General features: G+C 40.9%; 1 protein-coding gene across 3 annotated transcripts in view; it reads right to left on the bottom strand.

Moving 5' to 3' along the window:
- DCAF12 (DDB1 and CUL4 associated factor 12) overlaps positions 1–15,805 on the bottom strand; it is a 50,034-nt gene that overhangs the window by 30,481 nt on the left and 3,748 nt on the right. The window lies entirely within an intron of this gene.

Here is a 15,805-nt window from a genome sequence, read left to right as displayed (position 1 = left end):
CTAAGAAAGTCTTAAGTCCAACCTCTCCAATTTGGAGAAATCTAGAATTGAATTCCAAATTTGTTACTTATTAGCTGTGTGATCTTAGGCAAATCACTTAACCTTTCTTTTCTTTTTTAAACTTTTTAAATGTTTATTTATTTTTAAGAGAGAGAGATAGAGTGTGAGCTGGGGAGCAGCAGAGGGAGGGAGACACAGAATCCAAAGCAGGCTCCAGGCTCTGAACTGGCATCACAGAGCCCAATGCAGGGCTTGAACTCACAAACTATGAGATCATGACCTGAGCTGAAGTCAGATGCCCAACTAACTGAGCCACCCAGGCACGCCATCATTTAATCTATTTTTTTATTTCTCATCTATAAAACTAGAATATCTACCTCTAGGGTTGCTAAAATATCTAATAAAACGTAAAGCGTCTAGCACAGCATTAAGCACATAATTAGTACTTAACAAGTAACAATAGCGATATGCCATTCTAAAAAAATACACTATTCTTTATTTTTTTAAATGCTTATTTATTTTTGAGAGAGAGAATATGAGTCAAGGAGAAGCAGAGAGGGGGACAGAGGATCTGAAACGGGCTCTGCACTGACAGCAGAGAGCCCAATGCAGGGTTTGAACTGTGAGATCATGACCTGAGCTGAAGTCAGATGCTTAACCAAGTGAATCACCCAGGTGCCCCAGTAATACACTATCCTAATGTTTGTTTAGTTCTGTATGGTGTAGTTTCATCTACACTTGATGGAAAATATTTGAATGAAAGAGTTAACAGCTGGGTCTCTAGAGGGTCCAGGAAACCAGGAGTTTACCCCCAACCTCACTCCTGCAGAGGAATGACAAAGCACCATGTAAGGAACAGAAACTTTTATTTTCTAAAGGAAGGGAAAGGGATGAGCTGCCACAGAAGATTTCCCCAAGCTCTCTGACAAGGGGCCAAGGCTTCATGTGGTTCCTGTAACAAATCCCAGAATGGAGCTGCTCCACATTAACCTACTGGGATCCCTGCCAGGAACTAGCAGTGCGGCAAGGTAAGTTTGAATCTAAATGGCTCCCTGCAGCTTACATTCTAGAATAAAAGGGGGAAAAAAGAAAGCAAAGGCCTTACAATCAGGAAGACTGTAAGTTTAGAGAGTACATCTCTGAATGCATGTATAGTATATGTAGACACACATGAATGTGCATACATAGACAGATGAAGGTGGCTTAAATAAAATGAAGGGGCTCATAAAGTTTCTAAAATTCCTAAGTATTTTAGCTAGAGCCTAATAGATAACGGAAAACAAATCCACATAGGTCACACAGACATCAAGATACTATACGGAGTCAGAAAAAGCCAAGTGGGCAGCCTACATCTGCTTGAAAGTTGGGTAAAGGGAAGATGACCAAAATCAAAGCAGAAGAATCCATTCCTATTTCAAACCAAGAAAATGAATAGGAGCAAAAGAGAGGGCCAAGACCAAGAAAAACAACAGAAAATAGATAGTATGGATCAAAAATTTCAACATGTGTAAAGCCTATAATTTTAAGAACTTATGCTAAGGAAATAATGATGGGTGAATAGTTTTAACTAAAATGTATTAATCTGGGGACACCAGGCTGGGTCAGTTGGTGGAACATATATAACTACTGAGAGTTTGAGCCCAATACTGGGTACAGAGAGTACCCAAAAAATAAAATCTTTAAGGGGTGCCTGGGTGGCTCAGTCGGTTGAGCGTCCGACTTCGGCCCAGGTCATGATCTCGCGGTTGATGGGTTCGAGCCCCACGTCGGGCTCTGTGCTGACAGCTAGCTCAGAGCCTGGAACCTGTTTTGGATTCTGTGTCTCCACCTCTCTCTCTCCCCCTCCCCAGCTCATGATCTGTATCTCTCTATCTCTCAATAATAAATAAATATTTTAAAAAAAATTTTAAAAAAATTAAATAAAATCTTAAAAAAAAATTTTTTTTTGAAGTTTATTTTGAGAGAGAAAGAAAAAGCATGCACAAACGCAAGCAGAGGAGGGGCAGGAAGAGGAGAGAGAATCCCAGACAGGCTCTGCACTGTCAGCATGGAGTTCTACGCAGGGCTCAAACCCATGAATTGCAAGATCATGACCTGAGCCGAAATCAAGAGTAGGACACTCAATGAAGCCACCCAGGTAGCTCCTAAAATAAAATCTTTTAAAAGTAAATAAATAAAATGAATTTTTAAATAGCGAGACACCACAGGGAATTGGGTATAGCCACACAGTGGACTATTTATTATACAGCTTTTAAGAATGGGGCTGGCTCAGTCAGTAGAGTATGTGACTCCTAACCTTGGGGTCATGAGTTCAAGCCCTTGTTGGTGGTAGAGTTTACTTTTAAAAAAAAAGCTGGAGTAGAGAATATTTATTAACATGGAAAGCTGTTCACGCTATGGTATCAAATAAAAAAGCCTTAAAAAAAATCTTGTTTTTTTTTTTTTTAATTTATTTCTGAGAGAGAGAGAGAGAGACAGTGTGAGCAGGGAAGGTCAGAGAGAGAGGGAAATACAGAATCTGAAGCAGGCTCCAGGCTCTGAGCTGGCTGTTAGTACAGAGCCCGACGCGGGGCTCGAACCCATGAACCGTGAGATCATGACCTGAGCCGAAGCCGAACGCTTAACTGAATGAGCCACACAGGCGCCTCCAAAAAATCTTGTTTTTAAGTAATCTCTACATCCAATGTGGGGCTCAAACTTACAACCCTGAGATGGAGTTGCATGCTCTATTGAGTGACCCAGCTGGGCATCTCTAAGTGAATAGCTTTTAAAAACATAATTCCTGGGGCACTTGGGTGGCTCAGTTGGTTAAACTCGGACTTTTTTTTTTTAATGTTTTACTTATTTCTGAGAGAGAAAGAAAGAGAGACAGTGTGAGCAGGGGAGGGTCAGAGAGAGAGGGAGACACAGAATCTGAAGACAGGCTCCAGGCTCTGAGCTAGCTGTCAGCACAGAGCCCAACGTGGGGTTTGAACCCACAAACCGTGAGATCATGACCTGAGCCGAAGTTGGACGCTCAACCGACTGAGACACCCAGTTGCCCCCTAAACTCGGATTCTTGATACCAGCTCAGGTTGTGAACTCGTAGACCTGGGATTAAGCCCCACAATCCTTGGGATTCATTCTCTTGCTCTCTCTCAGAATAAATAAAAACATAATTCCAGTTATCCTAATTTTTTTCTCAATGAACACATATGACTTGCACAATATAAGAAAAGGATCATGATAATGAGTTATACTCAGGACTCCAACGATGGCCAGGAAAATCAGGCATTCTGTCTGGCCCACCTGTAAAAGCTAGTTCCCTGCCCACCTGCATCCTGCTGCAGTGTGAGGTTGAGGATGTGGCTGAGCTCCGTATGGTGCTTGAACAACATCAAGACTCCACATCTACAAATATTTCAGATTGTTAGGACCTAGAAGAGTTGTGACACCAGAAAGCCTAGGTCATTGTTTCAATTCCAAGTATATTAAAGGAAAAGATCATGTGGTTATTTAAAGTAAGAGGACTGGGGAACCTGGGTGGCTCAGTCACTTAAGTGGTTGACCCTTGATTTCAGCTCAGCTCATGATCTCATGGTTTTTGAGTTCAAACCCGTGGTGGGCTTGACACTGACAGTGTGGGGCCTCTTTAGAATTCTCTCTGCTCCTCTCCCACTCGTACTGTCTGTCAAAGTAAATTAAAAGTAAAAGTAAATAAATAGAACATTTTTGGACCCCAATTATAAAAATAACACATCCTAGGTTTATAAAACACAGAAAAGCAGATATTAGAAAATAAAAACTACCATATCCCTACCACTCACTCTCTATACCTTCTTTCAGGCCCTTTACTACACACTCAGTCACATGTATATTTCTTCATTTGTAAAAATGTGATGTCACATATTATTTTATATATTTTTATTTAATATAGCAGTAACAGCTTCCAAATTAGTCGATTTATTTATTTATTTATTTATTTTTATGTTTTACTTATTTCTAGGAGAGAGAGAGAGACAGCGTGAGCAGGGGAGGGTCAGAGAGAGAGGGAGACACAGACTGAAACAGGCTCCAGGCTCTGAGCTGGCAGTCAGCACAGAGCCTGACGCGGGGCTCGAACTCATGAACTGCGAGATCATGACCTAAGCGAAAGTCGGATGCTTAACCGAGTAAGCCACCCAGGCGCCCCTGTTTTATTTATTTCTGAGAGAGAGAGACAGACACACAGCATGAGCAGGGCAGGGTCAGAGAGAGAGGGAGATAAAGAATCTGAAACACGTTCCAGGCTCTGAGCTGGCAGTCAGCATAGAGCCCAACACGGGGCTTGAACTCACGAACCATGAGATCATGACCCGAGCAGAAGTTGGGCACTCAACCGACTGAGCCACCCAGGCGCCCCTAAAGATTTTTTTAAGTGATCATGTTTTTCCAACTGAGCTAGCAGGCACCCCACATCTCCTATTATTAATTTATGCTGTGTCCAAATTTTCAGTAGTATAAAACACTGCAATGAACATCCTTATATCTAAATCCAGGCTCCTGTGCTATGCCAAGATCTCTTATTCTTGAATTGTGAATATAAACTGCTCCTCCAAAAGGTGGCTATGGACCGACTTGCTGAAATTAACAATGGTACTTCCTATGGGATCCTGAATTCTGGTATTTTCCCACTAGAATCATGATTCTGTGGAAGGAGGACATACTAAGATTTATAATTATCCTGGAATTAAGTAACATAATTCTTTGCAAGTTTTATAATCTAACAAGTTTAATAAACTGATTTTTTAAAAGAATAATTTATTGGAAGGGTATTCTTTTCTTTTTCGGATTTATTTTTGAGTAATCTCTACATCGAATGTGGGGCTCAAACTCACAACCCCAAAATCAACCCTATTCTCAGCTTTTTCTTCCCCTATAGCATTTCTAGTTATAAAGCCATCTATTTAGCCCTATCTCTAAACTATAAAGTACTGGAGAGATTATAGTTACATATTAATTACTTATCAGGCATACTAAAAAATTATAAGCTTTCAATAAGAGTATTAAAAACAATGATATTACTGCATAATCCTATTTCTCTTTTACTTCCTGAGCATTATAGTACCAAGTCTTAAGGACAATGTGGTTGTATATTTGCCCACTGAGTAGCGAGATTTCTCTCTAGATGTTATTTTGAGCTCCAAAAAATTCTTTGTGTGACTCAGAAAGGAAACTCCTGTTGCTATATATCCTACCACTTCCTCTCCCCAGAAAAGATATATAATATATAACTATGCTGAATTTTTGTCAGCAAACAAGACAAGCAATGAGCAAGGCCAATTCTACCACTGTTTTAGACTAAGAAAAAACAAGATTCACCTAGCTAAAGAGACACTTTAAAAAAATGAGTTTATTAACAGTGAAAAAAAATGCAAGAAAGATCACTCAGAATCCTCTTTTTTAAATTTTTATCAAGTAATCACTATGCCAACATGGGGCTCAAATTCACAACACTGAGATCAAGAGTTGCACACTCCATCAACTGAGCCAGCCAGGCGCCCCCCACTTTTCATATCTGTTTTTTCATTTTGTCGAGTTCCAGTTTAGTCCTTAATCATGTGCATGCATAATTGTGTATAGCTATAAGAAGCATAGATAGAATTGTGTATCTCATTACATTGAACATATCAAATGCTTTGCATGTTATTAGTCTTCGTAATTATGTTAATTTCTTCATAAGATTATGCAGATGTGATTTACCATAAATTACTCAAGTATTCTCTTTTTGTTCGTATTTAGATAAAATGGCTTCCAATGATAATATTGTTAAAAAAGACTTCTTTTGGATAAATTCTCTACTCTGAAAATATAACGTCAAAGAGTATAATATTTTTAGGCTCTTCATTCAACAATATGTACCAGACTTTTGAAATGTAATGCTAGGGGCGCCTGGGTGGCTTAGTCGGTTAAGCGTCCGACTTTCGCTTAGGTCATGATCTCGCGGTTCATGGGTTCGAGCCCCGCGTCGGGCTCTGTGCTGACTGCCAGCTCAGAGCCTGGAGCCTGTTTCAGTCTGTGACTCCCTCTCTCTCTGACCCTCCCCTGCTCACGCTCGCTCTCTCTCTCTCTCCTAGAAATAAATAAAACATAAAAAAAAAAAAAAATTAAATGTAATGCTAAATTGTTGTCAAAAAAGGGTTCTAGTGGCAATGTATACATGTACCTGTTTCACCAGATCTTTATCAGAACTAGGTATTAATTTGCCAACAGAAAAATATTTTGCTTTTATCTGTATTCTATAAGGAATTTAAATATAATTTTCTAATTGTACTTCCTTATATAAATCATTATACAATATGTAATAAATATAATATTGATGATTGATTTATTTTTAAATGATACTTCCTTTTTCTTAATTTTTTTAGATGTTTATTTATTTTTGAGAGACAGAGACAGCATGAGCGGTGGAGGGTCAGAGAGAGAGAGGGAGACACAGAATCGGAAGCAGGCTCCAGCTCTGAGCAGTCAACAGAGCCCAATGCAGGGCTTGAACACAAACCACAAGATCATAACCTGAGCTGATGTTGGACGCTTAACCGACTGAGCCACCCAGGCACCCCAATACTTCCTTTTTTTAAGATTTTATCTTCACGTAATCTCTATACCCAATGTGGGCTCGAACCCACAGCCCTGAGATCAAGAGTGGCATGACTGAGCCAGCCAGGCGCCCCTAGATGAATTATATTAAAATGTCTAACCCACTTAGGATATAACTGCCATACAGAAAGAAGCCATTTACAGGGCACAGAAATGCTTACTATTTACTTTAAGCACACCCGAATCTGGCCAAAAAATACATCTAAAGTCTAGGACCAACAAATCACTACTGCCACTTCTTCTTCATTGCCTCCATTAATTACTAAACCACATGTTTTAGGCACATGTTTTACTCTGCTAGGTACTACTTTCTCCGTTTATTTTAAAGGTGAGAGAAGGCAGGCTTAGGAGAAGGTATTTGGGGCTTCTCCAAAGGCACAAAGTTAGTAAGAAATGGAAACCAGACTCAACCCACAAATCTTTGAATCTAAACATACAATACAAAATGACATCATCAAATTTGTTGGTATAAATTTGGATATTCTGGGGGTGCCTGGATGGCTCAGTAGAAAGACCTTGAGACTCTTGATCTTATATTACTCTTCTAGAAAAGAGATCAAGAACTTGGAAGCTAATGTCCTAAACTAAGATCTGACCTGGAAAAATAATGGGCAATTATCTTGCTTTGTCTATTAATGAGACAGGGAACAGGCAAATAAGAAAAATAACCATTTGAAAAAAAAAGAAAGAAAAATAACCATTTGAAAAAAAAGAAAGAAAAATAACCATTTGTCAAGGGCTTCCTCAAAGGGCAGAAATGACATCTAATTAATTACACTCTGTTGGCTGCTGAAAAGATATTAACCAAGATGCCTACAAGGAAATTCTTCCAGATCCATCAAATATGATGTCCCACTTATGCCCTGAATACAGTTTAGAAAATACAGGGAGGATTCAAACAACTGATCTAGATTTAACAAGGTGACAAAAATGTACTGCTATATGGCATAAAGTCTAATCCAGTGATTCACATTAAAATCACCTGAGAAGGCAGAGAAGGACAAATATCATATGTTTGCACGTATAGGAGGATTAGGAGGAACTTGATGGAGGAGCAAGGGGGAGAAGAAGGGGGGAAATGGTGGGGGAAAGGGAGAGAGGCAAACCATGAGAGACTCTTGAATGCTGACAAAAACTCAGGACTGATGGATGTGGGGGGGAGGGGGAATGGGCATGGAGGAGGACACTTGTGGGGATGAGCACTGAATGTTATGTGGAAACTAATTTGACAATAAACTATTTGTAAAAAAAAAAAAAAAAAAATCACCTGAGAGCTTGTTTAAAATGCCAATTCCTCAGGTACCTGGCTGACTCAGTTGGTAGAGAATAGGACTCTTGATCTAGGGGTTATGAGTTCAAACCCCATGTTGGGTATAGAAATTACTTAAAAAAAAAAAAAAAAATAGGGGCACCTAGCAGGCTCAGTCAGAAGAGCATGCAACTCTTGAATTCAGGGCCATGAGTTTGAGCCTTATATTGAGTGTGGAGAGTACTAAGAAAAAATAAATGAACTTTAAAATAAATAAATAAATAAATGTAAATAAATTTTTAAAAATAATAATAAAATGTCAATTCCTAGGTTTCACCGAGGGAAACCTGAATCCATACTGGAGCAGGGGCCAGGAAACTGCATTTTAAGCACACACTTCGAGTGACTGTGATGCACCTGGTTTCTGGGTCATGCCTGAGAAACAAAGGCCTAAGTGATCAGAAATCAAATATGCATCAATTTAATTATTTTAATGTTTTATTTATTTCTGAGACAGACAGACAATGTGAGCAGGGGAGGGTCAGAGAGAGAGGGAGACACAGATTCCGAAGCAGTCTCCAGGCTCTGAGCTAACTGTGCTGAGCTAACTGTCAGCACAGAGCCCGACACAGGGCTCGAACCCATGAACTGTGAGATCATGACCTGAGCCGAAGTCGGACGCTTAACCGACTGAGCCACCCAGGTGCCCCCAAATATGCATCAATTTAAAAGAAGTAAACTAACAAAAGAAGCCATGCTTAGCTCATGGAACTTTTTTTTATTCCTTTGAATGGTGACAGCCATTCAAGCGACTGGCCATGGGGGTGGGAAGGACAGGCTTTGGAAGGGTTCAAGGAAAGCAGGAACCAACTGAAATAACTAGACTGTTTTATTACTATTATTTAATTAATTTATTTTGCAAGAGAAGGTGTGAGAGAGAATCCCAAGCAGCTCTAACCTACCAGCGCAGAGCCCAGTATGGGTCTTGAACTCACAAACCAGGAGATCATGACCCGAACTGAAGTTGGAGTGAAGTTGGACGCTTAACCAACTAAGCCACGTGGGGTGCCTCTAGACTGTTTTATTATTAACTTTTCTCAGGTAGTTGGCATATCAGGCACCTCTCAGCAAACCTATGTTCTCAGCAACTCAGGTTTCCTCATCCTCCAAGGCTCCAGGGCTCCAGGAACAGGCCCTAAATATATCAGGGGTCATGCTGCCAAGCATGTGACTCAATTGAGTATCTAACTTCGACTTAAGTCATGATCTTGGAGTTCTTGAGTTCGAGCCTGGCATCGGGCTCTGTGCTTCAGATTCTGTCTCCCTCTCTCTGAGCCTCCCCCACTGACGCACTGTTTCTCTCTCTCTCAAAAATAAGTAAACATTAAGGGGGGAAAAAAAGGCTAGCATGAGCCAAAGAAAAAATAAAAAACAAAAATTATTCAAGGGGGATTCAGTCAGCCAACTCTCCAGTTACTGTGTCACAGTCTCTTTCCCTATAGTTTCTGCCCTGCATCAGCCAAATAGGTCTATTCAGGGACTTTTCTTGTACATTCTTGATTTGGCTATAAAACACACACCTCTGCTTCCTCCCCTCGGTTGAAGCCTCTTCCTCCTTTGGGAAATCTTCTCTGAACACCCTATAAATTACTTCCTCTTTGGAGCACTAGGGGTACAGGTAGAGAGGGTTGGGGGCACTGCTGGAATATACAGAGCAGAAACCAGTAATGTGAAATATCCTGCAAAATATGAGATGAAGTCCCAGACAACAAACAAATGACCCAAAACACCATCAACATTCTTATTGAGAAAACTGCCCTAAAATTCTTGAGCCCCTCCATAGGACTGCTGATTGGGCTCTAACATTCTTGACCATCAATTTCTTCACATACAGAAAGTGATCCTAAGTCTGCAATGCACTATACAAAATGGGATTCCTGGGGCCCACACTTGTGCTAACCCAAGAAAAGCCTTCCCAGACATGAAGACAAGTCAGAAAAGGGCAGGAAAAAATAACTCTGGCACCTTCACATGTAAGGGGCATAAGTTTATTTCTAGTGTTCCTCTTCCTAAATCCTTCTAACATTAACTCTGTATGAAACCTTAGAATTTATGAGGCATTTCCATGATTTTCCATGTAGAAACAGTTTCACACATGTGCCCCAGCAGACGAACTTGCCAACATAGCAATTCTATCATTTCCATATCTAAAATCTTCCTCTAAAAGAGTCAAATATTCTGAAACTAACATAAAGACTAATTCTGGAATAAATCTGCACATTTCTTACTAGGCAGAGAATAACCATGTCACTTTAAAAATGGCTAATGTGCAGATTACTATCCTATGAAACAAAACTGGATCATATAGATAAGAATGCTGTACACCTGGCTGGGCCCAGGGAATTCTGCAAGAATTTATAAGTATCCTCTAGTAGTGCCTGGCTGGCTCATTTGGTTGTGGGTTTGAGCTCCATGTTGGGTATAAAAATTACTTTAAAATAAAATCTTTAAAAAAGGAAAAAATTAAAAGTATCTTCTAAAAGGATATAATCCTTTTGGGGAAATAAAATAGTGAAATGAGGGAGCATGAATTAAAGATCTGGTCAAAGCAAAACTCCCACACTTCACCATATTTTGTTTTCCTGTGTCTCAAATTGGATCTCATATTCTGCTTTTATTTCAGGAATCTGCATATGTAAACTCAGTGAAGACATTACAGCTATTTTCTCAACCCTCGTGCTACCATTCCTCTCCACCCCCAAAATTAGGCTCCTCAAGGTTCTTCTTCCTCCCATCTGACAGCAAATCGCAGCCCAAATTCATTCTGTCTGCTTCATTATGATCCACCAAGTCTATCTGGGAAGTTAGCAGTAAACCCCTGACCACTGCTTTGGGAGATGGTGACAAAAAGAAAGCAGCCCTGATATGTAGGAAGTGAGCCTGGTACTATCAGCTATGCCTTGGTGTCTGGGTGAAAATAATTTCACAGGAAATTTTCCTGTGAAAGTCCCATTTCCTTAAGTCTTCCCCCAAATCACTCTTCTGAGTCCTTTCTAACACCCTCTTACTGAAAGGCTACATGGTTCCCTTTGGTGTAGGCTCTCTGTAACTGCAATAAGCAATTGTATCTACTATGCTAAGTCCCTTATAGTCTTTAGCTGAAGGGTATCAATAAATGAGAAATAAGAATCTAAAATTAAATACTTCAAACTCTGCATATATTATTATTCTATTATTATCCTTCTCTTCAAACCATCCCCTCTCCAAATGCCCTCTTTCTTTTTAAAAAATTTTTATTCAAGTAATCTCTACACCCAATATGGGGCTTGAAATCACAACTCCAAGATCAAGATTTGCATGCTCTTCTGACGGAGCCGACCAGGTGCTCCAAAATATCCCCCTTCTTGAATTGTTTTTGGTACTCTCCTAGTTCTCCTCTGACCTCCCTGCTCTCCTTGTAGCAGTTCCATAAATGTAGACAATCTCCAAGGTTCTATCTTTAGCCACCTTTTTTTTTTTTAATTTTTTAATGTTTTTTATTTATTTCTAGGAGAGAGAGAGAGAGAGAGCGAGCGTGAGCAGGGGAGCGTCAGAGAGAGAGGGAGTCACAGACTCTGAAACAGGCTCCAGGCTCTGAGCTGGCAGTCAGCACAGAGCCCGACGCGGGGCTCGAACCCACGAACCTCGAGATCATGACCTAAGCGAAAGTCGGACGCTTAACTGACTAAGCCACCCAGGCGCCCCTAGCCACCCTTTCAATATCAATGGCTCTTATTCATTTTTGGCTCATCGTACTCCCTTTGAAAATCTCATGAAAACTACACACTGCTGGCCACACCACCTTTGCCACATCATGCCCATGAAATACACATATAATGAAATTTTCGCAATTTTAGGCAAGGTTTATGGAACCTAAGAGTGACTTTTTGGGGCACCCGGGTGGCTCAGTTGGTTAAGCATCTGCATCTGACTCTTGATTTTGGCTCAGGTCATGATCTCCCAGTGGTGAGGTCAAGGCCCCCTCATTCAGCACCCCTGACCCACCTCCTGAGCATGGGACCTACTTGGGATTCCCTCTCTCCCTCTCTGCCCCTCCCCTGCTTGCATGCATACTCTTTCTCCAAATAGATAGGCATTTTAAGTGTCTTCCCTACCCTCTCTCCCATGGCAGTATGCGAATTCTTTTTTAAAGTTTATTTATTTGAGAAAGAGTGCAAGAGTATGGGGGGGAGAGACGGGGGAGGGAGAGAGGGAGAGAGAGAAAATCCTAAAGAGGTTGTGCATCATCAGCACAGAGACTGATGTGGGGCTTGAATCCACAGTGAAATACTGACCTGAGGTGAAGTCAGACGCTTAACTAAGACACCCAGGCGCCCCAGTAGTGCACGAATTTCAATAATCCCTTATATATATAGATGACTAGTCCCCAAATCATGAACTTCAGTCTTTACCCCTTTTATTTATTTTTATTTTTTAAGTGTTTTTTTTAAATATTTATTTTTGAGAGAGAGACTACAGGGAGGGGCAGAGAGAGAAGAGAGGGAGACACAGTATCTGAAGCAGGCTCTGCACTGACAGAGAGAGCCCAATGTGGGGCTCTCATGAACTGTGAGATCATAACCTGAGCCAAAGTCAGTCACATAACTAACTGAGCCACCTAGGCGCCCCCCACCCCTCTTTTAAATTTCAACTAAGTGAAAGTACAAAACTAAACTCATTTTCTCTTCAAATCTGTTCAATACTTCTCCTGCCATCCTTCTAGTTACCCAGGTTCAAGATAGCAGTATCACTTTTTACTTAATCCTCTGGATTACATCTGAGTATGTCACCATCTACAGGTTGTACCTCTTAAGATTTTTTTTTAAAAGTAGGCTCTATGCCCAACATGGGGCTCAAATTCACAATCCTTAGGTCAAGAACTGCATGCTCTGCTGACCAAGCCACCCAGTCACCCCTCTTAAGATGTATGCTATCTGTCTCCTCCTCACGCTCTCCCTGCTACTACTGTCTTGTTTTTGGCCCTCATTACCTCTCATTTATACTACAGCACTAGCCTTCTGTAACTGCTTTCCCCTAAAGCAGTACTCCAACCATGTCACTCCCTGTTTAAAATCCTTGGGTTTTGTCTCTCCATTCCCCAACAAAGAAAATCTGAGCTTGACACTCCATAGCTTCCATAATTTGATCCTAATGAACCTTTCCAACCTTAATCTCACAGTTCTCTTTCAGACACCTAAAGGTCTTGCCACACATTTTTGATAATCTTCACAAATGGTTAATACTTCTCCTCATAAAAATCCAGATTTCCAGTTTCTCCTTAAAAGGAAAAATTAACAATAGGTTCAAATTCCTGCACGGCACAGCGCCTGGGTGGCTCAGTTAAGCGGCTGACTTAGGCTCATGATCTCACAGTTTGGGAGTTCAAGCCATGCATCAGGTTCTCTGCTGTCAGCACAGAGCCCACTTTGGATCCTGGGTCTCCCTCTCCCTCTGCCCCTCCCCTACTTATACTCTCTCTCTCAAAAACAATAAACATTAAAAAAAAAAATTCCTGGGGTACCTGGGTGGCTTCTGACTTTGGCTCAGGTCATGATTTCACAGTTCATGGGTTTGAGCTTTGTGTAAGATTCTACGTAGACAGCTCAGAGCCTGGAGCCTGTTTCAGATTGTGTCTCCCTCTCTCAGTGTCCCTCCCCAGCTTACACTGTGTCTCTGTCTCAAAAATAAACATTAAAAAAAAATTAAAAGTCCTGGGTGGCTCGGTTGGTTGAGAGTCTCTTAATTTTGGCTTGGTTCATGATTTCACAGTTCCTGGGTTTGAGCCCCATATTGGGCTCTGTACTGGCAGCTCGGAGCCTGCTTGGGATTCTCTCATTCTCTATCTGCTCTTTCTCCACTTATGCTGTCTCTGTCTTCTCTCAAAATAATAAACATAAAGAAAAAAAATTTCTGCATGGTGAAAACTGGCTAGAGCCAAGAATGCCTTCTCTTGGCTCTATACAGTCCCTGCTACTTCTTATTCTCTTAATTAGCGTTTGCTAGCTCTTTACACAATCTGATTTTGTAACCCTAAACCAGGAAAATATACCTACCCATACTGATTTCCAGACCCATGTTCCAATTAAGGTTATACTGCCCCTTTCCTTTTCATTTTTTAAAAAATGTTTTATTTATTTTTGAGAGACAGAGATAGCATGCGCAGGGGAGGGTCAGAGAGAGAGGGAGACACAAAATCTGAAGACAGGTTCCAGGCTCTGAGCTAGCTGTCAGCACAGAGGCTGACGTGGGGCTCGAACCCACAAACCACAAGATCATGACCTGAGCCAAAGTCAGAAGTTTAACTGGCTGAGCCACCCAGGTGCCCCACACTACCCCTTTTTCTTTAAGTAATTTAGAAAAAACATGACTAGGAGCACCTGGGTCGCTCAGCCGGTTATGTGGGGGATAAGCTTAGGAACTCCCTCAGCTTACACTGATGGGTTAACAAGGCATAAAGAAATAGAAAGCCACAGGATGTACGCATCCAAGATTAGGTAAAACAGATTAGGTAAACGGGGCAAAGTCCCCCAGTATAAGACAAAGATATAGGAATAGAAAAGCCTCAGGATGAAAGCATTAAAAATGAAATAAACAAGATTAGATATTCAGGGCAGAACGCACCCCAACTAGTACAATAGCAGAAAGCTGCTTTCACAGGAAGGAAGGACCAAAATAGTTAAACTGGTAAACAGGGCTATAGACCGCAGCAGGGCAGCAGGGCGAAGTTGCCCTGAGAGGAGCTAATTAGCAAAAGAAAGGTGTCTTGTAGACCCTGGGGTAGCCTGCTAGGTCTTTCTTGTCCCCTAGGCAAGTTTAGGTAAACAGTGGTGCCTCATACCTGCTGTAAACAACCATCTGCCCAGGACTTTGTTTTCTATTGACCCAAACCCCTAATACGGGTCTTCAATAACCTTTCCCCAAGCCCATGAGTTAATGTTCATGGTTTCATCATCTCTTTGTGCATGTCCATCATGCTTATAAGCCTTCTGACCCTAATAAAAACTGAGAAAGGACCCTTACTTGGGGGCTCGTGTCTCCTTCCAGAAATTAGCCTCTCTCACATTCCAACCTTGCATCCACTCTCTTGCTGGACAAGAGAGAACTCCAGACAGGTTAAATATCCAATTCTTGGTTTCAGCTCAGGTCATGATCTGAAGGTTTCATGAGTTTCAGCTCCACATCAGGCTCTCCACTGAAAGTGTGGAGCCTGTGTGGGATTCCCTCTCTCTCTGCCCCTCCCCCACTTACTCTGTCTTTGTCTCTCTCAAAATCAATAAACTGAAAAGAAAGAAAAGAAAAAAAGAAAAAGAAAAAGAAAAAGAAAAAACATGACCATACTGGGGCACCTGAGTGGCTCAGTCAGTTAAGCATCTGACTCTTGATTTCTGCTCAGGTCATGATCTTGCAGTTTTTGAGTTTCAGCCCCACATTAGACTCTGAGCTGACCACATGGGCCATGCTTGGGATTCTCTTTCTGCCCCTCCCAAAAGTGCATGCAACACACTCTCTCTCTCTCTCAAAATAAATAAATTTAAAAATATATATGACCATACTAATGTTATTAATGGTTAAGACATACCTTGGCCATTCTTGTAGTTATTCCTATGTTATTATATGCCCAGAGAATTCAGGGAGTTAAATGACTGCCCCTAGTTTGACTGTTAGCCCACAGCATAACGTAATTCTCACTTCAGAAATCAAGCTACAAAAAGACTCACAGAATTATCTGATGTTTTTTCCATAATGGATAATCTAATACCTCAGAAGTTTCAATAGTATTTCCTGAAGCTAGTTAACTGGGAAATGATAGGGCTTTTTAGCATTTGTGTATATATTCAGTTAAATACTGATGAATACCAACAGTACCCAAGACAAAAACAGCTTCTAACCAGCAGATAC

The sequence above is a fragment of the Hyaena hyaena genome, unplaced genomic scaffold, assembly GCF_003009895.1.
Source record: "Hyaena hyaena isolate Hyena2069 unplaced genomic scaffold, ASM300989v1 scaffold_289, whole genome shotgun sequence".
Classification (NCBI taxonomy): domain Eukaryota; kingdom Metazoa; phylum Chordata; class Mammalia; order Carnivora; family Hyaenidae; genus Hyaena; species Hyaena hyaena.
Note: the sequence above shows the minus strand (reverse complement) of the source record. Positions and strands in the feature narration are given on the sequence as shown.